We start from the raw sequence: 6,000 nt of genomic DNA on the forward strand, positions 1-6,000 counted from the left end.
CCTTGTCTGAGACGAGACCTGAAGATTTAGGCTGGCTTCCCAAGTGAATGTCTAGGTTTTTGCTCATTTGGGGCAAACAAGTCAGGTGGCACACATGAGATCCAGGGTTTTGTCATTGGTTTGCGACACAAAACAGTGTGTGCTTTTGACTTCTGCCTTCCTCTAGTGGAAAGCAGGTATTCACTTTTGTCTTTCGTCTGCTCATCTCAATAAGGACTTGTATGAGAAGACGTGACATATTATTCGTAAAAGTCATTATTTTTTTTAAATATTTTTTTAAACTTTTTTTTATTGAACATGTATTTATCCAGGAAGTCTCATTGAGGTCAGAAGACAAGAGGGCACGTGATCATGAACAGATAGGCCTGTTGATCTAAAGCCTTATATTCCATAGTTATAACTGTAGGTTATATATAGAATGAATAGGTTAGTCAACAATTATTTTTACAAACCAAATGATTGGTTACATTTAGATGTATATGGTCTTTTAAGTAAATACAAATACAGTATACGGATCATATTGTAGCCATGACAATATGGTTTATTCTCTGGAAATGTTTACAGTCAGCTAAATATGATGACTGGCAGCAGCAGTTGTGTAATGATAGTGACTGTCTATTTCAGTCCACGTGTAACACCACAAAGCTGACCTCTGGACTCTTATTGAACAAACTGATTCGACTATGGATCTGTCATGTACAGCAGTAATAAAACAGCTAACGGTGGAATTGATGCACCCTCAGTTTTTAATCTCTTTCCTACGCCCATTTAAGATCCCACCCTGTGAGACACGTTGCTTATAGCTCATCACTGATGTCATACTCTCTCTGTCTCAGTCTCTCTGTCTCTCTCTCTCTGTCTCTCTCTCTCTGTCTCTCTCTGTCTCTCTCTCTCTCTCTGTCTCTCTGTCTCTCTGTCTCTCTGTCTCTCTGTCTCTCTGTCTCTCTGTCTCTCTCTCTCTCTCTCTCTCTCTCTCTCTCTCTCTCTCTCTCTCTCTGTGTCTCCCTGTCTCTCTCTCTCTCTCTCTCTCTCTCTGTCTCAATTCAAAGGGGTTTATTGGCATGGGAAACATGTTTACATTGCCAAAGCAAGTGAAACAAACAATAAATAAAAGTGAAAAGACACAAAACAAACATCATCAAAAAACGATTAGAATTGAACAGTAAATATTGCACTCAAAAAAGGTTTAAAAAATATAGACATTTCCAGTGTCATATTGTCAGGTACGTACGGTGTTTCAGAAATGTGCAAATAGTTGCAGTACGAATATACACAGAATTTATACGTTTCTACGTGGAATTTCTGATGCAATTTATTTAAACATATATACAGAGTTCTGATGATTCTGTTGAAATTAGATTGATGTAACAATCTGTTAATCAGGTTAAGTCAATGTATTTAAGGTAAAATTTTACCCTCATTTCAATGTTTACAACATTTTGGTGGAAATTAGAAAATTCGGTTGATAACTTCTTTCAAATCCGATGTATTTTCCACATTGGTTTCATGTCACAGTACATTGACAAATTACGTTGAAACAACATTTATTCAACCAGTGTGTGTCCAGTGGGAATATACATTTTTACACTACGCTACTGGCCAATCAGAAAACTACAATAGATTTAGTTACTTCTTGACACTTATGTTTAATTTGACAGGAATTTTGTCATTTTATTGCATAATTACTGCTTTGCTTTGCTAATACAGCCCTTGATATCATTACTGAAAACATTCACCACCTGACTACAGTATCTAGGGAAGGGTAGAGGCGACCTATGTTAAACTAGTCATAAACCAAAGTCTAAGAGGATAAGATTAGAGGGGAATGACTTGATTCCTGTTATATCATATAATTAATCCAGGACATTCTACTTTACTGAAATGGTTTGACTCTGTGCCACAAAATGACTAAGCGTATTCAAAGTTAAATCGTTTAACTAATCAATGTAGTGCGTGTATCATTCAGAAGTTGGTCATTTATATATGGGGCTTTAGTTGAGGATATTTTCGGTCTTTTCATCCACACTGTGCACCCACTCCCCCTTCTGCAATAGCACCCTTGTCCATATTAATACACTACTTTTAACCAGGGCCCAGAATCAGGGGACTCCAGAGTGTTTCAGACTATGTTCCATACACACAGTAAACTGGGAAGAGACAGAGAGATTACCTTCCCATGTAAACAAAAGGGTCAACAAATCCCCCCTTCCCTGTAAGTTGTTGATTAGCCTGGTTAAGAGGATAACAAATCCCCCCTTCCCTGTAAGTTGTTGATTGATTAGCCTGGTTAAGAGGATAACAAATCCCCCCCTTCCCTGTAAGTTGTTAATTGATTAGCCTGGTTAAGAGGATAACAAATCCCCCCCTTCCCTGTAAGTTGTTGATTGATTAGCCTGGTTAAGAGGATAACAAATCCCCCCTTCCCTGTAAGTTATTGATTAGCCTGGTTAAGAGGATAACAAATCCCCCCTTCCCTGTAAGTTGTTGATTGATTAGCCTGGTTAAGAGGATAACAAATCCCCCCCTTCCCTGTAAGTTGATTGATTAGCCTGGTTAAGAGGATAACAAATCCCCCCTTCCCTATAAGTTGTTAATTGATTAGCCTGGTTAAGAGGATAACAAATCCCCCCTTCCCTGTAAGTTGTTGATTGATTAGCCTGGTTAAGAGGATAACAAATCCCCTCTTCCCTGTAAGTTGTTGATTGATTAGCCTGGTTAAGAGGATAACAAATCCCCTCTTCCCTGTAAGTTGTTGATTGATTAGCCTGGTTAAGAGGATAACAAATCCCCCCCTTCCCTATAAGTTGTTAATTGATTAGCCTGGTTAAGAGGATAACAATTCCCCCTTCCCTATAAGTTGTTGATTGATTAGCCTGGTTAAGAGGATAACAAATCCCCCCCTTCCCTGTAAGTTGTTGATTGATTAGCCTGGTTAAGAGGATAACAAATCCCCCCTTCCCTGTAAGTTGTTGATTGATTAGCCTGGTTAAGAGGATAACAAATCCCCCCTTCCCTGTAAGTTATTGATTAGCCTGGTTAAGAGGATAACAAATCCCCCCCTTCCCTGTAAGTTATTGATTAGCCTGGTTAAGAGGATAACAAATCCCCTCTTCCCTGTAAGTTATTGATTAGCCTGGTTAAGAGGATAACAAATCCCCCCCTTCCCTGTAAGTTATTGATTAGCCTGGTTAAGAGGATAACAAATCCCCCCTTCCCTGTAAGTTGTTGATTAGCCTGGTTAAGAGGATAACAAATCCCCCCTTTCCCTGTAAGTTGTTGATTGATTAGCCTGGTTAAGAAGATAACAAATCCCCTCTTCCCTGTAAGTTGTTAATTGATTAGCCTGGTTAAGAAGATAACAAATCCCCCTCTTCCCTGTAAGTTGTTAATTGATTAGCCTGGTTAAGAGGATAACAAATCCCCCCTTCCCTATAAGTTGATGATTGATTAGCCTGGTTAAGAGGATAACAAATCCCCTCTTCCCTGTAAGTTGTTAATTGATTAGCCTGGTTAAGAAGATAACAAATCCCCCCTTTCCCTGTAAGTTGTTAATTGATTAGCCTGGTTAAGAGGATAACAAATCCCCCCTTCCCTGTAAGTTGTTGATTAGCCTGGTTAAGAGGATAACAAATCCCCCTCTTCCCTGTCAGTTGTTGATTGATTAGCCTGGTTAAGAGGATAACAAATCCCCCCTTCCCTGTAAGTTGTTGATTGATTAGCCTGGTTAAGAGGATAACAAATCCCCTCTTCCCTGTAAGTTGTTGATTGATTAGCCTGGTTAAGAGGATAACAAATCCCCCTTCCCTGTAAGTTGTTGATTAGCCTGGTTAAGAGGGTAACAAATCCCCCCCTTCCCTGTAAGTTGATTGATTAGCCTGGTTAAGAGGATAACAAATCCCCTCTTCCCTGTCAGTTGTTGATTGATTAGCCTGGTTAAGAGGATAACAAATCCCCCCTTCCCTGTAAGTTGTTGATTGATTAGCCTGGTTAAGAGGATAACAAATCCCCCCTTTCCCTGTAAGTTGTTGATTGATTAGCCTGGTTAAGAGGATAACAAATCCCCTCTTCCCTGTAAGTTGTTGATTAGCCTGGTTAAGAGGATAACAAATCCCCTCTTCCCTGTAAGTTGTTAATTGATTAGCCTGGTTAAGAGGATAACAAATCCCCCCTTTCCCTGTAAGTTGTTAATTGATTAGCCTGGTTAAGAGGATAACAAATCCCCCCCTTCCCTGTAAGTTGATTGATTAGCCTGGTTAAGAGGATAACAAATCCCCCCTTTCCCTGTAAGTTGTTAATTGATTAGCCTGGTTAAGAGGATAACAAATCCCCCCTTTCCCTGTAAGTTGTTAATTGATTAGCCTGGTTAAGAGGATAACAAATCCCCCCTTTCCCTGTAAGTTGTTAATTGATTAGCCTGGTTAAGAGGATAACAAATCCCCCCCTTCCCTGTAAGTTGATTGATTAGCCTGGTTAAGAGGATAACAAATCCCCCCTTTCCCTGTAAGTTGTTAATTGATTAGCCTGGTTAAGAGGATAACAAATCCCCCCCTTCCCTGTAAGTTGTTGATTGATTAGCCTGGTTAAGAGGATAACAAATCCCCCCCTTCCCTGTAAGTTGTTGATTGATTAGCCTGGTTAAGAGGATAACAAATCCCCCCTTTCCCTGTAAGTTGTTAATTGATTAGCCTGGTTAAGAGGATAACAAATCCCCCTCTTCCCTGTAAGTTGTTGATTAGCCTTGGAGGAGGGCTGCATGACATTTAGGCTTTATTGACCTTCATCCCTATCAGATCCTTATAGGACCAAGAGGTTCAAAGACCCCCCCCACCCCCCCCCCCCCAAAGTTTAAACCTTCTCCCAAACTCAGTGGCGCTGTCTGAAATGGCACCCTCTTCCCTATATAGTGCACTATAGCAGCGGTTCCCAACCTTTTCTGTTCCTGGGACCAGAGGTTCCACGCATCCCAGAAATCTGAGGGGGCACAAAGTAGTACCTGCCTTGACTGCATCAAACCGGGAGAAGCTAGTTAAGCTGACTAATGCAGTGCGTGCACTTTCACATCCTACAGTTTACAGATAACAACAACTCAAATCATATTATGAAGTATAGCAGCCTACTTGTTAGCTTTCGGTCGTTGTAGCCTATCCTTCTCCTTTAACTTTTAATTCAGTCATTATAATTCCATCTTTCATTCATTAGATATATCTCCTAACGTTTGCCCCATGGAATAGCCTATTGCTGCGTTGATGACTTCTGATTGGGCAACGACAAGCCACACGTTCCTTGCTTCCATAGCAAGATCAGCAGCATAAATTATCACGTTTCTCTCTCTATATTGCAGCGGTCGTGTTCGGATCTGTATGGGTCCTTCCGGACAAGTCAGGTAAATTTACACATACCCGAGACGCGTAAAAAATCATATCAGATCCAACCCAGACCTCTGACATTATTTAGAATTCTGGTTCCGGACCTCGGGTATTCGGGTATTCGGGTACAGGTGGATCCGTGATGACCTCTACTCCTGATAACCACCTGATGGTTTTTAGGAAAACAAAGTAGAGTTGTTGTACGAGATTACGTCCCAAATGTCAGCCTAAGTAGTGTGGTAAATAGGGAATAGAAAAATACAGACTAATTCTACAGTTGATGGTGTGAGTGTCGTCTAGATTTTACAGATCAACTCTAAATCTGTCCATCTTTCAGACACTTAAACTAGAGTATTCCCTTTATTCTGAACTATAGGGACCAGAATACATATTTGTCATTGTCGCTTTGTTGTTTACTGTTGCAGTGAGCACTAGAATACAGACTTGCTTTTGTTTTGGAGGCAGATCTGGGGTAATGAAGCCAGTGGAACGCGGAGGATGGTCATTCTTTGTCTGTCCGCTCCGTCTCATGGTGATTGAGCAGAGCAGCCCGGTGGGTGGAGGGAGGGAGGGAGGGAGGGAGGGAGTCTTATTGGAACGAGCTCATCAGTACCCTACAGTAGGATGGGTCTCT

The sequence above is a fragment of the Salvelinus namaycush genome, chromosome 5 (assembly GCF_016432855.1).
Source record: "Salvelinus namaycush isolate Seneca chromosome 5, SaNama_1.0, whole genome shotgun sequence".
Taxonomy (NCBI): Eukaryota; Metazoa; Chordata; class Actinopteri; order Salmoniformes; family Salmonidae; genus Salvelinus; species Salvelinus namaycush.